Here is an 18,436-nt window from a genome sequence, read left to right as displayed (position 1 = left end):
TTTGGTACACCCTATACAGTCTCATTTGATGTTCAATTATTAAGCCTACCTGCTGATCATTATGACTGTTGTCAATATCAGTTAGCTTGCAAAATTATTTACATATACATAATAGCCTAATAGGCTAAGATTAACTTAATTCAATTCGATCAATTTACCACTTTACTTTGCAACTGAGTTTAAAGAACAACCTCACTTAGGGGTGTGACGATACCAAAAACTGGCGGGCCCAAATTCAGACACGAACAAAGTAAAAAAGTTCAAGGGTGTTTAATCAAACAAACTGGAATGAGGAGGAATAGGTGGCAGGCAGGCAGTGCAGAGCAACAGGCAGGTCAGTGGGCAGGCAGTGCAGAGCAACTGGCAAGTCAGTGGGCAGGCAGGCAGGCAGCAGACGTGGTCTGAGGAGGAGGAGAGCAATGAATACAGGCAAAATGAAAATACTAAATCTAAATCACTAGGAAACTGAAACACTAGGGCTAGCTGCGTCCAAATTCACAGGGTCGTTCCCTACTCCCTACTCCCCATATGGGGATCCAGACATAATCATTTCGGACACATTTTGGTGGTCAAATGCGGAAGTGCAACCGAGCGCTCAATGTTAAAGCCCAGCTGCATGGGGTTTCCTCGTCATGAATCCACGGGTCCGCCTGTAGTCCCTCCTCTTACCACTAGGGCCCAGTGCTTCAACGTTGGAGTGCCTCACTGGCCCCTTACCCTATATGGGGAGCACCAAAGTCTGACGTCAATATCGGTAGAGGGCGCTATAAGTCCACGGGTTCACGTACTTTTTATTTGCATTGTAATCCCAATAGTTTTTTTAGATCGCCTAAAAACGAAAGAACATCGCATGGATGCACCTGGGACGTATCGTCAGTGATGTATCCCAAGGTCTTTGGGGTTTTGGGTCTCGCAACATAATACCCCTCACTCAGGTGACCCAGCCGAGGGTGAAGTCCCGACTTATATCCCAGTAGCTACCCTCGGTCCCGTTAGGGAAAGACCAGGGCCACACGATCCGTTGCTACAGAACTACTTTGCCGGGACTGGGAGTGAGAGGAACTGGCACGTGGAAGGACTAGGCTCTGTGGGTTGACTCCTGTCCGGGCCCTTCCTACGTCTCACCAGGTCCATTCCTGCTCTCACCAGGTCCATGACCAGTCTCCCAACACCAAGCACTTCATTCAGGAGTGGTGGATTCTCGAGCCGCAATGGTTCTGCATGGTGGTGCTGCGGCTTGAATGGCCCTCCTAAAGGCCTCACCGTAATGGCGGCGGTGGCTCAGGGGTAGAGTTCCCGGATGGTAACCGCAAGGTCGCCAGTTCGAACCCGGGCTCCCCCAGAGTTAGTGTCGAAGTGTCCTTGAGCAAGACACTGAACCCCAAATTGCTCCTGATGTGCTGGTTGGTACCTTGCATGGTTTCTGCCGCCATTGGTGTATGAATGTGTGTGTGAATGTAATGCACAATCTATGTAAAGCGCCTTGGATAAAGGCGCTATATAAATGCACCATTTACCATTTACCGTGGGTTTGTTGGGCTTCCTCGGATCCTCACAGAAGACACAGGCCTCATATAAGAACTGCAGCTTCGCTGTGTGAATGTAGTGACCATCGGCTGTTCCCTAGAATCCATTCCAAATGCATTGTGGGATACTTCAGTCCACTACATTAGGGTGCAAAAATGCTCACTACACATTCGGACACTTATCCAAAATGGCAGAAGCCAAAAGTAGTGCACTATGGGGCATAGGGAATGAATTCGGACGCAGCCTATAGGAAACTGAAGTTCACTGGGAACAAACACTACAAGGCTTTACTGGCTAGAAGCATCTACTACCACTGTGGTTGTTCAACGATCTGGCAATGTTGTGTTGGAAGACCAGGGCTGCGTCCGAGTTCATTCCCTATGCCCCATATAGTGCACTACTTTGGGGTTCCGCCATTTTGTTATAGTGTCCGTTTTGCACCCTAATGTAGTGGACTGAAGTATCCCACAATGCACCGGGAAGTGTAGGGACCATCCGATGGTCTCTACATTGCCGCTGAGAAGCGGCAAGGTTGATTTAACCTCTACGGTTAAATCAACCCTCAACGGCTTCTGACAGACATATGGGAGGTGATTGTTTTATTTTATTTATAATAAAACAAGTGTATTCATTTGCAATAGCATTACTAATCTGATTCATTGTATCACCCAGCGCATGACGTTAGGAGAGGAATCAGTTGCTTGCTGTAGAATATATTCGCGAGAATAACTTATTTTATCACAAACGTAGGCTAAATACATATTATGTGAGACACATTCATTGTGTCATGAACTTGTTTTATTAATATTCATTAATTCCTGCCATGAAATATATATTATATAACATTATTTAATTGAATTGCGATAAATACATTAAAACCTCATTATGTAGGCCTAGATAGTAATTTATTGGACTGCAGTTTCTGTTAACACCAAACGTCCGTATTGTGAGCTTGTAGATCAGCTACTTTTGGTAATTCTTTACCAAAAGTATAGCCGATCTATAAACTCAACTTCGGCGTAGCCTATTCCCCCCCAGGCATAGCAGGGGTTCATGTGGTTAATGCTGATGATGTTTTCATATTGTCAAGGTGGATAATATGGATATAATATGAATGTATTGATAATAATCATTCATTAGGCCTATGTTATTTTAAGAGAATACACTTTTTATCATAAACATAGGCCTAAATGCCTGCAAACATATTTTCATTAACCTATTTATTCATTCATTCCTTCCTTCATTCATCCATGAATTTAAAAATAATTTAACAAACTGTCCTTGTCACGGAGGTGGCTCTCTATTGTTTACGACAGCCTGCAGTCACTTATTTGTACAGTCTGTTTCTAGCGAACATTTTACTAATTCAGCAGCAGTAACATTAACGTTTTGACTGGTTTCTTGTAGTCAGTTGATTCTTCATATCTATATGAGTGAAACGGCCGGGATGATTTGTTTATTTTTCAAACAGTTCTTAATAATCTGAAAAAACCCTATGGGGATTAAAATGCAAATAAAAAGTACATGAACGTACATGACTTATAGCGCCCTCTACCGACATTGACGTCAGACTCGGTGCTCCCCATATAGGGAGTACTGTCCGAAATCATCATCACTATTAGAGTCCACTAAGTCTAGATCCCCATATGGGGAGTAGTAGGGAGTAGGGAACAACCCTCTGAATTTGAACGCAGGCCAGGACTGGAAGCAGGTGAGCCAAGTGGTAACTGGAGCCAAGCCTACGCCCACACACACGCCCACACAGGGCACAGACACAGCCCTGCCTGGTGCCCCGGCCCGTACACAAGGGGTCCAGTCAGACCGGGTGTTAAAACACAGCCCTGCCTGGTGCCAAGGCCCGTACACAAGGGGTCCAGACCGGGTGAAGAGGGAGAATGAGAGAGTTCCAATCAAGTGTTTAATTAATAATCAGCAATAATCGCCGTTCCGTCACCAGGATTTCCGTTGATATGTCTCCACGGTACATTGGTGCAACTATCCGTCTGAGGGAAGTAGCTGAGCACAGGTGCTCATTTTCAGCAATGCCCTGCACAAATGAAATGAAAATGTCTTGTCTGTCACATCACATGCAAAAGCAGAGAAGTTACTGTGGCTACCAAGGTCGGTGGGACTTTTTTTACATTACATTCACAGCATTACATTCACAGAAAACCGCCCAATGATAGAGCCGCACCATTTTCAATTAATTGTTAACTGTTAAGTTTAATTTAACGACGATTAATCAATTAACGATTAATTGTTAACATCCCTAATTGCATTCTATAATATAATACACCAATTTCCCAGCAATTCTTTTAGTTACCCCAGTTGTCATTGGGGAGACGTCTAAAGATGGCAACACGTTGGCTGCATAGTGCTAGTACTGTAGGCAGGCCGCCAACTTACAGCGCAAGGAAGAGGAGCTAAACAAGACCATCTCATGAGCATGCAGAGTCATATAGGACCACAGAGAGAAGCAAGATTCTTGGCTCAGAGAGTTGGGAACCAATAAATGATATGAGTGGTGCCTCTTGGCTTAGTGGCATGATGGGGAATTGTGTGTAAATGAGAGTGTACACAGTACACACTGACAGTGTACACAGTACACACTGACAGTGTACACAGTACACACTGACAGAGCTGCTGCCAACCTGTCAAACACCATAGACGGGGAGCCAGCCGTCCAAAATCTGAGAGGACCTGTGATGTCATGACATACTTTTTATTTGTATTTGTTCTATTTATTTGGTCATTAAGGTCCACAGAATGAGAGGTCTGCTCTGCCGGAAATATCGCGAAAAAAAGTTATGGCCATTTTTGTATACCACACCATAGACAACCAATATAAGGCAACATTTCATCATACTTTAAGTAGCATGCGACATGTCAAACTAGGGGTTATTCATGATTCTGAATCCATTCCAAGCATTAGTTTTGCATGAAAAATACTCCTTGGCCTAAATTCGGCCATATCCTCTTGCCCAAATGTGCTGACCTCGTCACATTTGTGACGGCTATCGAATGGATTCAGAATCATGAAAACCCCCTAGTTTGACAGGTCACATGCTACTTAAAATATGATGAAATTTTGCCTTATATTGGTTGTCTATGGTGTGGTATACCATAACGTTTTTTTCTGCAATGTTTCCGGCAGAGCAGACCTCTCATTCTGTGGACCTTAATGACCAGACCAGGCCTCTCATTCTGTGGACCTTAATGACCAGAGCAGGACTCTCATTCTGTGGACCTTAATGACAATGTCATGACATCACAGGTTAATCCTTAACCGTTGAGCTTTTGGGCCTGTGGCTCCCCGGCTATAATACTTTAGATTGCACCTTAAGTATGGTCTAATTTTCATCTTAGTCATAACTAGGCTTATTTATTTCTGTTAAGTAAGATTTAAAGCTGTGTGTGTTGTTTTCTATCCTGGACCACATCTCAGGTGAAATTACTGAAGGAATGCAGGTCATTTGTATAATATATAATACTATACAGTAGAATTTAATACAATTTACAATTTAGGCTTACAGTAAGGAAGAACAACAATGATGTAATAAATACATCAAATGCATACAAATAGTAAAGTAAGCTAAGAAACTATCATCCGTTTAATAACCTGGCATCTGTCTACATAACATGCTATCTAAGTTACATATTTTAGCCCTTGCATACGCCTGCAAAGTCATCAAGGCTAGGGCAAGTGCTACGGGCTGAGGTGGAGTCTGAAGAGGAGAGTTTTCAGACTATGGTGGAAGATTGGGATTGAATCTGCAGTTCTAATTGCAAGAATAGTTACATTTGCAGGTAATGAAGTTGGGAATAAGTATATAAAGAAATGTGATGTGCAAGACGCATTGTGTACTTTACTGGTGGCACTTTCTCAGAGAGAGAGAGAGAGAGAGAGAGAGAGAGAGAGATGCAGAGGGACATGGCTTTGAGCCAGTGGTCTTGAATGCTCCCACTTGCATATCAACTTCCACGCCAGATCCCATTGGACGACACTGATCCTACTGCAGAATGGTAAGAGATCTGCTCTTCAGGGATTCTAGCAAGGTCACCCATAACTATGAGCTAGGTGACTTACAAAGGCTCAAGGTGAAGATGCATGTAGCACTATTATTCTACTAAGAATTAAATCCAGTGGCAGGAGCATATAGCATAGCAACATAGGCAGTTGCTATGCAACATTTGCAACATCTAACCCTAACCTTTGATTGATTGATTGATTGAAATATGTATTAACAGTTTGCAGAATTGCAGTACATTTCAAGCACAAACTCAATACAAAGACTGTTAACTGTGAGTGGACAACCCAATTAAGCATTACACTTGTTTACAAGAGGGTCCACCTTGTTCAATTCATCAAAACATTTAGAGACGTACAAATAGACACTTCTATATATAGTCAAAGAACAGAACAGGAATTCATCATAAGGGAGGTAAAAAGGGAAAAGAAAACATACAGTAAGGGGGAAAAGGGGGTGGGAACCCTAACCCTTATTTTAGAATGTTCTTTTCACTCTGTTGCTCAAATACTGTTAAGAAACTTTTAAAAGAGCCACCGGGAATGTTAAATTAATCAATATTGAGCAACCTAAAATCAGAAACAGTTTTATGTTGGACAGTATAGGTCTATAGGTGAAATAGAGACGACTATAGGCTGTGATGCTACATGCAGCCTCTAGCATCCTGTCTCTGGCCTCTTGCCCAATACCGTTTGCATGGTACGAAAGTTCATGTACAATGGCAACTACACACAGGAACAAAATAGCTATCCTATTTCTATACCGCTGAGAAACTATGTTAAATTACGACTCAAGATTTAACAGTAGTTTGGGATTCTGAAAAGGACTAGAATTTGCACTCCATTATGCATACGAGTTGTGATTGCACTGTTGTGTTTAATTTGGTACCCTGTAGGCCATCTCGTCATCCTGACAATCAGGTTCACCACCATCATCAGCATACTTGATGACGTTGGACCTGTGCATGGCTATGCAGTTGTGTGAATAAGGGAAAATGAGGATGAGGGTTCAGCACATCCAGTTGTTCAGTCACGCTGAGATTGGCTCAGGAGCTCACGCACGCAGAGGACGAAAACTCTGTCTCCGGATGTTCTGGCCTGGTGAAGAGAACTATTGATCAGACATGTCTATAGGGGCATGTGCAAACATAAGGTCTATCTATGTGCAAAAACACCGGTCGGGAGCTTGCAGAACTGCATTGTTCGAGTACAGCACCAGCTTATTAACAGCAGTATTGCATCGGTCACCAGAGTAGGTCTTGTGTGTGAGTATGTGTAACACCCACAGACAGGCAACAGGCTGTTAGTGCCCGTGGTTCCCTAGCCTGGCTGCCTGGTCCCGGAGCCTCTGCTGCTCCAGGCCTTGAGGCTGCCGTACCATTTACCAGATGGTAGCAGGTTGAAACAGTCCATGGTTGGGGTGGCTGGCTCATTGATATTCCTATAGGCTTTATTGACACACCATCCATGTGTACTGCATTATGTTCTGGTTGGAGGGAAGCCGACAATTGCAATTGAGTACAGTGCAATTTCCATGCATCAGTCAGGATGCTCTGCCTTTTTTAGAAAGCCTATATGTATATGTGTATGGTGTATATATGGTATAAGTATATGGTGTAGTAGTGTAATTAGGGATGGGTATCGTTGGGATTTTTGTGAATCTGGTACCGATTCCGGTTCTGCTTACTTACTTATTAAAATGTTTATAATAGGTCAAATGTTTATTTATCAAAAAGTTTTATTCCTATTTATTGCCTTAGTCAATAACACATTTTGACGATAACAAAAGAAAGGCTATCTCAGACTGAGGAGCACTGCAACACACACACACACACACACACACACACACACACACACACACACACACACACACACACACACACACACACACACACACACACACACACACACACACACACACACACACACACACACACAAGATTTTTTTTGTAATACGTGTAATAGTGTAAATACTGTAATAACGTTAATAGCTTACTGTGCCAAATTTGGCACATAGCTACATATATATCTATTGTTTGTGCTAAATTCAAATTGAGTATCTCAACGTATTATAGCATCTGATTGATGGCAGAACCTTTTTTTTTTCATCATTAGAAATTAATTCTGTAATTCTGTCTTTTTGAGAGCGTAACATGGAACCAAATGGTTACTTTTTAAGTTCTCGAAAGTTAAGTTATTGTTGTTATTGTTATCTCTGCTAATGGTATACCACATCATTACAGCATGGAATTGTGGACAAAGCGTATTCAAGACCATCAAAAGTTTACGTTTTGGGTTTGAGAGGCTAAATCTCATCAAATGGTGTCCGTGGCTCAGCTGAATAAATAATGGACCTTGATATGATGATTGAGACTTGATATGGTGTTAAGGAACCAGTGAAATTAACCTGTTCTTGCAGTAACATATTGGGGGAGAAATGTATTTTGAGCTTTTAGGATTACCAACCCCTATGGATGCATAGACCACAGACCTTTTAAGTGCCAACAAGTCCAATAAATCCAGATGCACACAACCTGTATACATGCATTCAACATGACATAACACTAAAGTTGCCTTTATATGCATACACTTTTTTTCTTATTTAATAATCGAGGGACATTCGAGACAGAGAGAGAGTTGATCACAACGTAACACTAAAGTTGCCTTTATAGTTTATACTGTATGCTGAACAATTTCCATCCATTTAAAAAAACTCACAACTGTGTGAAGTGAGCAGTGCAACTTTGTACATTTATTGTTATAGTTACAGTAACATTTAGATCCCCAGGAATGCGCCCATGGGGGCAGCCCGGTTCCCGGGAGTCACCCGTGACCGAAACGGTAGAGAAATTACAGAGTTACCTTGTGAGGGTCATCGGGGGGGTCCACCGGAACATCCAGACCCCAGGAACGCGGCCAGGTGGCCGACCCGGTTCCTGCGAGCTACCCCACATCCGAAATGGTCGAGAAATTACAGAGTTACCGTTACCGTGTTGCAGCTTTCCGTGCTCGGACGGAAAGACACAGGGACAGACATACAAAGGCGCACACATAGCTACGTAATGGAGCGGAGGCACAGCTAAAAAAAAAGAAAAACAATCTTAGTCTGGGGACCCCCCAAATTAATATGGTGACCCCCCCCGAGGGGTCGCGACACCCAGGTTGAGAACCCCCGGCAGAGAGAGTTGATCACGACTACACATAACACTAAAGTTGCCTTTATATGCATAAAGATTATTATCATTATTATTATGAAGTTATTGTACTTATTACACTATTACACTACTAGTACACTACTACACTTATTGCACTATTACACTACTACACTACTAACTACTACACTTCTGGTTGTCGATCTCTTCAAGGTTCTCCATTGTTCACCAAACAAAACAGAGGCTCTCAAGTCCCTTTTATGCTGCAGTCCTGATTGCAAATTGCTCAGCAGACCTGAATGTGATGATGCTTTGAGATTTTATGTGAGTGTGTGCAACAACTGAACATCGTGTGGTATTTGGAATGAAAATAAAAGGTAAAGGTAATGTGTAATTGACATCAGAGTGTAAAGAAGGAAAGTCACAGTCTAATAAGGGATTGTGATGTAGTGCAAATTGTGTCGAGCGATTAGGTACATGAAGTGTAGGTTGTGCAAATTGTGCCAAGTTTTCGATTTTTGTGTTTTAACAACCGTGAAATATTGTATTTATAAAGCCTAATTATTATTATTTATTGCTAACTAAAATGAAATAGTTTTCATTATTATTGTGACTGTGATGCTGTCCAAACTGGTACAAACTAATCTAAAAATCTAAAGCACCTACCTGTTTAGAGAGTCAAACACAATTGAATTGATTGTTTCAGATAATCCTCATTATTATATTATATTATATTATATTATAATGGTCCGATTTTGCGGTTCCATTTTCACATTTTGAATATGGGTGAAACCCTGTTAAAGGAAAAACATTTGAAATGCTCTCCCATGTAGCCCTCTAAGTGACTCATTGTTCTGTGCACATGCAGTGGTGCAAGTGACGTGTATGAGCCTGCACCATTTTTATCAGGCTCTGACATTTCCTATTGAACTGGCAACAAATGGCATTTCCCCAGACAACTTGTTAACTTTTAAAGGTTGATAGATTCGATACACAGGGGCTCAAATAAGCAGTGGATCACTTCGAAAAACAAAGCTAGGAGATTAGTCGCTGTCAACTTGAGGATGAGATGTGCAAGTTTCAGTAGCAAAATGTGGATGTATGTGGATGTTATAGGATGACCATATTGATCTTGAAGCAGTTCTCGGAAATAGGTCCTCATTTGTGGTTCTATTCTGCTTCTGCTTTTGTCCTCTGACTATAGTCCACCATTTAATCTTAGCGTTTGTGTTTGATTTAAACAATGGGGCAAGATGGCTTGCATTACACTCCACTGAGGTTGAAATTAAGTAAAAAATGATGCAGACACGCGCACATAAAAACACAACAATACAAACATAAGAAAATACTGCACACTGTATATGTCCCTAATAGTTGTCTTATCCAAAAGAGAACTAAAATGCAATACTTCTTCTGATATCCTTGCCCTTCTGAGTATGCCCCAAACCCTTTCCCCCAGCATGCTCGCTCCAAACGTGACACAACACCAGCCTGTGCAGCTGGATCATGGACATCCTGTTGGCTGAATAAATTCAACATTCTGCCCAATATCCTATAATCTACTATCCTAGTAGACTACAGAGGAACCACTGAGAGCACTGGATTCATCAGCATCATGTGAGCTTCCCATCCAGGATAGATATTTCAGACAGTGTATCAGTAATGCTGCACGCATGATTATTTAAGACCCCAGGTCGTTTCAAATACACATGAGAAATCAAGTGATGAAAATATTGTGGAAAAGTAGAACATATCATTATTTTAGTTGTAACTGACTCCTTACTCAAGAAAGCATAGACTGCTAAATTTACAGGACCATGAATTCTTAAAATGAATGATCAGCTTACTTTTCCAGCATCAAACAACAGTACTGACACATATCACAGAGAGAGAGAGAGAGAGAGAGAGAGAGAGAGAGAGAGAGAAATAAAGTTGTTATTTGCCATGATGTTACAGTATTGTGAATTTTGTATTCTGTGTTTTTCTTCTGACAACTTTGTTTTTTGTTGTTAGGTTGTTATTAGAGAAAGTAAAAGATGAATGTTTGTTATTATTAGGGTTGTCCCGATCGGATCGGGTGATCGGAAATCGGGCCGATCATGTCATTTTCAAATGATCGGATCAGGAGCCAAAAAACGTGATCGGGACATCCCTATTATCAATATTATATCCATATCATGATATTAGACTGTAAATTGTATGTGATTTGGGATATTGTACTATTGTTCTATAAAATATAAATATTGGATTGGGAAAAAACGGTATCGGCAGATGCTCAAAGTCAAATGATCAGAGTCGGATCGGGAGCAAAAAAACGTGATCGGGACATCCCTATAGTTATTATCTTTATTATTATTATTTACTATAGTCCTACTAGACCCCAGGAAATGACATCTGGCCACAAAAGATCACAGGATCTATATTGAATGTGAAGGGTGAGATGACAAACTGACGATTGAGCATACGACACATAGTATGGCAGCCCCCTAACCTCCCCCTTCACATCCAATAGATCCTGGTGTTTAGTAGCACTATAGCAAATAATAATACAGAAATTGCCGTAAGATTTTGTACATAAAGTATGTGTAGCCACTTGACCAAATGCCCCCTGTTAAAATCGCTAAAACGAAAGAAAGCAGTAAATGAAAAATAATTAATGCTCATCTTTTAAAATCTCTAATAACCTAAAACATGAACTTTGGTCGAAAAAGAAGTTGTCCTTTACATTTCTTTTGTTCCTGCAAATAAGCAGATATCATGATAACAATGTCTCTAAACATACAAGCAAGTGCCTTGCATGATGTTGTCTTACATTTCAATCTGACATAGGATGTATGATCTGGCCTCTTAGGTCACATTCACACCAGAAAGCTTTGCTGCGATTAAAACGAATCCTGCTGCGCATTGTCAGAAAATGCACTTTGTTTGGCAGGTGTGAAGGCTCATCTGAATTATCAAAGAACCGCATTCTACTCCGAGCAAAAACGGGGGTTTCGCTTCGCTTCCAATCGCACTTGATTACGATTCGGTGCAGGTGTGAATGCAATCCGCAGTAAATAAAGGAAATGAAGCAAACAATGTGGCGGGTGACGGCCGGGCTACACCAGGCTTTTCGCGCACAAAACGTGTCCAGTCCTATTTTAAAAAACGCACGCGCGGGCCGCGTGCGAGAAAAGCCTGGTGTAGCTTGGCCGTCAGGAGCTAAACACAGTTGGAGACGGAGAAGGCATATTTTACGCAGCGCAACGATGTCCCGTTACCGTGGATAGACGTGGTCGAATGAGGAGACTGAAGCCCTGATCGAAATGAGGACGAGTACTTTAATCAATTGCTTAAGGAAACACATAAAAACACTGCAGTGTATTATAGCCTAGTAAGCCTACAGAATATTCTGTCTGTCTGTCTGTGCGTGCTGTAAACATGGAGTGCTGTCACTGTGTGGGGACTGGGGAGTAGGGACTTTCATCTCGATAAACTTGTAAACATTTTGCGCTGCTGTCTGTTATATCAGTGCGCTCAGCGCTGTTCATCCATGCCCAAAAGAACAGTGCGTGGCTGCGTGCGGAGAGAGAGAGAGAGAGAGAGAGAGGGGGGGGCAGTCCCAGACGGCACGACACATGCACGTTATGAGTATAATTGTATCACCATAGATTTCACTGTGTTGGCTAGTTTATGAATGGAACACATTGATAAAGGTCCCCCCTGCTGCGTTTCCAATTGCTGCGGATGACAGTGTGAAGGCAAACCGCAGCAAATGAAATATGCAAGAATCGAAGAGGTTTCTTTAGAAACCAAGGTTTTGTAAGTAGAGTGAGCAAAATACTTCACTCTATGGGATGTTTCCCTTGCGGAGCAAGGGAAACATCCCATAGAGTGAAGTATTTCGTGAACGAATACTTAACAAAACCCAAATTCTCCGCCCATTCGCAGTCTACCGAAGTATTAGGTGGGAAGCAGGTGACCTTACTTTGCAGTGACAAATAGCATTGTTCTTTCAAAATGGTGCCGGTAGGGTAGTTATCAAGGGACACATTTCCTGGGGTCGGATAAGGAGGCTCCATTAACTTCCCAGCATGCACCAACATCCACATAAAGAGAGAGCGAGTCAAAGCCCATGCTGCGCTGGGCACGTCAAATAATCCAACAGCAGGTAAAAGCGGCAAGGACAATGACATGTACCTTTTTCAGGACAACAAGGCTCAAGCATTCACTGGCAGCATGGCATGTTTGAAACATCGCACGCACGCACGCACGCGCACGCACACGCACACGCACACACACACACACACACACACACACACACACACACACACACACACACACACACACACACACACACACACACACACACACACACACACACACACACTTAGTGTTAATTGGCTCAATTGATGTCCAGCACACCTGAAACTGATCAGTTTGGTACAGTGGCTCTAAGTAAAGTAGCCAGCGCCAGCCGCCGTCTGTATTTATGTTAATTGTTAACCCCACTTCCACTTTCTACATCCTGAGTCAAAGACAGTCCTTTTTTAAACCAGTCCCTTGACTTGAAGTGCTCTCGGGAGGTTCCCTCGTCAGGAAGTGCCCCTCCAGCTGAATCAAGTTCCCTTGATTAGGGTGCTGGGTATAAAAAACAGTTTGGAAATACACTCGCCCTCCTTGTGCAGAAACAGGAAACAGACACCATTCGTTGCCATGGTTACCATCATGCCATTGTGTTACCTGTTATTTTGTTTGTACAGTTATATTGCATTGCATCGTGTACATGTTTGTGTGACATGTGGATTTCATTAATATGGACATACTGTAAAAGGAAATACAGCATGACTGTCAAAAAGGACATGTCATATACATCCATGGTGTTTATAAATCATTGTGTTAAAAATGGTTTTGTTTGTGTGGTTTCATTTATAGTTTTTTACGGTGGGGTAAATAAAGAGCACTTGTGAACATCAGTTGGAGCATGTCTATTCTGCATCAGATGAAGATTGTTTAGGAGCAGTTTATTTATCATTTATTTGTGGTCGCGTTTTCCATTCGGACAGAGAGCAGGGCTGCACAAGGCAATCGAGTCTAGATCGGCATAGACTCGCTCTTGAGGGCTTTAGTGTGTAGGGCGAGTGGCGAGGAGGCGGTTTAAAAAAGAGGGCTAGTCTCAGTGTATGTGTGTTTGTGTACATTGCCAGATTTACACTGACTATTGTTTTAAGTCTGTTGTTTCCCCGCCACCTGCAGTCGTTTCTGGCCCTTAAGGCATCTTACTGGTAGTAGTAGTAGTAGTAGTAATAGTAGTAATTGGTTAAATGTTAAACATTGTTTATAAATACGGATTGGTATTTATCATTCTTAATTCTGGTACATCTGATAAGTTTGATAGTATGAAGAATCGTCCCATATTATTTTTCCTTGTAAAAAAAAGGCATCTTGAAATTTGGGGGTGTCCACAGTACACCAATCGGTGTACACAAATGAGGCTATAATAGGGGAAATGCTCTTCGGTAATTCACCATCTCTTAAGACAAAACATGACACTTGAACAGTCCTGCAGAGTGGGAACTTTATTTGCACAAAAGCATGAACCACAGTTGTTGACAGACCTGTCAATTCATTGCAGATACGATCAGATTTTGGATATGTGATTTATCATCACAATATGTGGCTTATTCGTGGATCTATGTTGTTGTTGTTTTCCCTCCTTGAGAACAGAAATGGAGCAATTTCTGACAAGAGACAGTGCAACAATGGAGGGAACTATGTGACCTTGCCTGGCTGACAGACCCTGTATTTCAGGTGGATATTACAGGCCATTTGAATGCACTCAACACCACGCCTGCAAGGAAGAAACACAGTGGTGATATAGCAATAGACACACATACCAATAACTTTTTCTGGCAAGCTTTGACTGTTTGGCAGACATGTGACACATTCAATCCAGTGTCACACGTCCCTGTCTTGCAAGAACAGTTTTAGACTAGAAAATGTGAAAACATTGCCGGGGAAATAATACTTGCAAGTACTATTGTATGTGCATCACAACCTGTGGAAGTATAGAGTATTCTGTAGCTGATTTCCGTCGAGAGAACCTATTCCTTGTCTCATGTCCTACACAGTGTGTGGGTGTATTTGTATTACTTTCATTGCCTTATTAAAAGAAAAAACTCATGTACCGAGCTCGAGCAGATACACAGTGTGCCAGTGTATTTTCATTCCTTTCATTGTCTCATGTCCTACAATGACCTACAGATAGAATAAGAGATGCATTACTTTGATGCATGCTTAAGGGCTCAGATTGTGCCAGGTGACATGTCACATGCTGTACAATGCTCAGTCTTTGAGCAGATTCTTTCAGATTTCAATAAAATAACAGCTTAGATTCAAGATTAATTCACAACACTCTCTTGTATGACATTCTGAGTCATTATCTGTCAAATATTCAATGGTGTCCCGCAACTCTCATGAACATAACAATGTCCTGCATTTCAATAGATTATGGAAATGCTGGTCGCTGGAGGTGGTGATCCTCAGAAATTGGCTGTGTGATGTCACCAATTCTGCAAACTTATCATGGTCCAATATGCATCTGAAATCACGTTTCACAGCTGTTTATCTTGGTATTTATTAAATTTGACCCTTTTTGTCTCCACCAGGCCGAAAGGCTGAAGGCCGGACGGAGAAAGAACCTCTGCCACAGCGGCACCGACTATGTGGGTGTGTCGGTGCTTGAGCACCCATGAAGAAAATAGGAACACAAATTACTAAATTAGCACCCCTGAGCTTCCCTCCCCCTTACTGTCGTTTTGTCACGTATAGCCACACCTTTACGGGCACAGGCACAGGCATTCAAATGCTAATATGGTGGCTTTTGTTTTAACATGCCAGATAGAGTATAAAAGTTGCTGTACAGTAGTCTTTCTTTCTCACGTCTACAATGAAGTACCCAACGGGAAAAAATAAACATGTTTTTTTTCCCTGCGGCAGCGGGGGACGGGGGGGCTTCCCCATGACAGTTCTAAGAAGTATTCGCCTCTGCTCTGCCACACATTTTCTAATTTGCCTCATGGTGGCGCTATAACACACACTTCTCGTTTTGGCATATAACTCTTGAAACCTAGGTTATACAATCAAAAATCATTGAATCATGACGCAACTCGCCAGGGGCACAAATGTTGTCCAAAACTCACACAAATCGCTACACATTATATTTGGAGTCGTGTGATTAAGATATTATCAGTCAAAAATGTCAGATTCCAATTAACTATGACCGCCTCAAAGTTTGTGGGCCCTGGGTAGGCAACCCGGCCTGGTAAGGAAGCACCAGGCACACTTTTCAGAGGAACTCATTTTTCTAGTTCTAGTTATATACAATACTGTGAAAAGATTTTATTTTCTCCTATTTGAGTCCACTCAATAGGAGAGGAATCCATTGATCATGCCTCACTGAAACGCGTATATACAAACACGATGCATCACTCCTGTCACATTTTGGTGACAGGCTTCAGCTGTATTTTGTCTGCACTTTCTTCAGAGTGCTAAGTGGCAATTGTCCATTGGATGCAATGGCGATTGCCAATACATGTGCTGTATGAGCTAACCATAAACCAATGGGAACGGTGAGACGCAGTGTCACCACCTACCCTATTTCCAGAACTGTATGTTATTGTGTCCCTCATTACGTCATATTGTCTCTATATTGTTAATGGCATGTGTAATGTTTGTGTTGGCACCGTTTGTTTTACATCACCATTAACGCCCCTCACTTCACACAGGTGTGATTTTTAACTATGGAATCGTGCATTTCCCGTCAGTTTGTGTGTTGGTCGGGCACGTGACATCATCAGGGATGGAGCACATGACATCACGTGACATCATCAGGGATGGAGATGAAGCCTCTCAGCTTGCAAGTAAAGTTGTTTGTCCGGTGCTCCGATGCCGTAGCTGCATGATTTGCTTTACAGAGCAATGGAGAAAACTCTGATTTGAGAGTGACGTAAGGAAGATATGTACCAATGCCAGGGTATAACTGGCTCTCGATGGTGACGTAACAAAGGTATAGGTTTCAGATTACATACATGTATACGCATTACCTTTAATCCACCCGACACTGAAACATATCTTTATTACGTCACCATCGAAAGCCAGTTATACCCTGGCATTGGTACATATCTTCATTACATCACTCTCAAATGACGTTACGTCACTCTCAAATCGGAGTTTTCTCCATTGCTCTGTAAAGCAAATCATGCAGCTACGGCATGCGCATAAAACAACCCAAGTAACCACAGTATACTACTCATCAACTTACAAATTACATATACAACTTACATATACATACATGTATATAATGTAAGTTGTACTGTTTATATGAAGATATGTAACTTTATGTTTCAGTGTCGGGTACATTGTTGCACTGTCTCTTGTCGAGAGACAGTTATACCCTGGCATTGGTACATCTAATTTCAATGTTTTACAGAAAGGCTGAGATTTGAGAGTTCGTAGCAGTCGACAGTACTTGCACGTTCTGCTTGCGCACTAGTAGGCCATTATGGCCTACTTGTGTGCAACACGCAAGTAGGCACTCGACAGAGTGCAGTTCTAGTTATCTCTGTATCTGCAACCAGGATTCATTTGAAGCATTAGAGTAGCGTCTTTGTCAACATCCTGTCAATGTATCAATTGATTTACTTGTGTGATGTATGTCGAGGTGTTAGCACTTACATCAATAGATAGAAGATTGAGTAATTATCCTAAGCTTGTGATTATAACATTGTCTGTATTGTGCCTTTTTATTTGGTATATGCTGCCAAGAACACATAATTTAGCTAAGCAACTTTTCCATTGCCATTATGCGCCTCTGAAAGGACTTGTTTATATGAAACAGTACTTGGCATACAGATTGAGTCATTATTGCTTTTATCTGGAATTTGGCCAAGGACAGTGGGTGAAGATGGAAGTCTCAGTTGGGTTTTATTTGGAAACAGTTTTTCTTTTCAGTTTTGCTTTTCCATAAAGCACTTTGTGAGGAATATGACTGTCAAAATCACTTCATAAAGGTTTTCATGACAAAGGTTTGTGTAGGGTTCATGCAATGTTCTAATTAATTAGTCACAGCTAAGCTTTATTGTCCACAAAACTGAATTACTGTACATGAAACAGTCTTACACAGAACTGAAAAATGTCCCCTAATAGTTTTGCATTATAAATAAACCTATTATAATGAATATTAGAAATGCAGGCATAACTATGACTTACAAACATCCTAACTTCAGAAGCATATCAATTTGGCAGCCTAACGTTTGGGATACTGATCTAATGTATATAATGTGTATTTGGTTGTTGCTGTTGTCTTGGCGAGTTCTCCCTATAAAAGTCTTAAATAAATTAGTTTATCACGTTTATCACTGGGAAATGGTTGCTCATGAACAAAACTATTGACTTAGCAGTAAATGTGTTAAATATCATTGGATTATAAGTTAAAATAAATAGGCCCATAAGAACTGATTGCGTTAAAGGACGACTTTAGTTTTTTTTCATGTTCATGTTCAAGGTTCATGTTTTAGGTAGTTATTAGAGAAAGTAGGCTATTTTTTTTATTTATTATTATAATTTTTTCATTTGCTGCTTTCTTTCGTTTTAGCTATTTTTGACCGGGGGCATTCGAACATGGGGCTAAATATGTACAAAACAATATTTTTTGTACATTCTGAAATATAGCTAAAATTGCTAAAACGAA

At 41.4% G+C, this 18,436-nt stretch overlaps 1 long non-coding RNA gene across 1 annotated transcript in view; it reads right to left on the bottom strand.

The window, feature by feature from the left end:
- Positions 1-268: 268 nt before the first annotated feature.
- Positions 269-18,436, bottom strand: part of LOC306920985 — a 35,153-nt gene continuing 16,985 nt past the window's right edge. Inside the window, exon 3 of the long non-coding RNA XR_013789718.1 lies at positions 269-401. This is a non-coding gene — a long non-coding RNA (uncharacterized lncRNA). The remainder of the gene's footprint in view (positions 402-18,436) is intronic.

The sequence above is a fragment of the Electrona antarctica genome (genome assembly GCF_951216825.1).
Source record: "Electrona antarctica genome assembly, chromosome: 3".
NCBI classification, from domain to species: domain Eukaryota; kingdom Metazoa; phylum Chordata; class Actinopteri; order Myctophiformes; family Myctophidae; genus Electrona; species Electrona antarctica.
The sequence above is the reverse complement of the archived record's forward strand: the minus strand, read 5'-3'. Positions and strand labels throughout refer to the sequence as shown.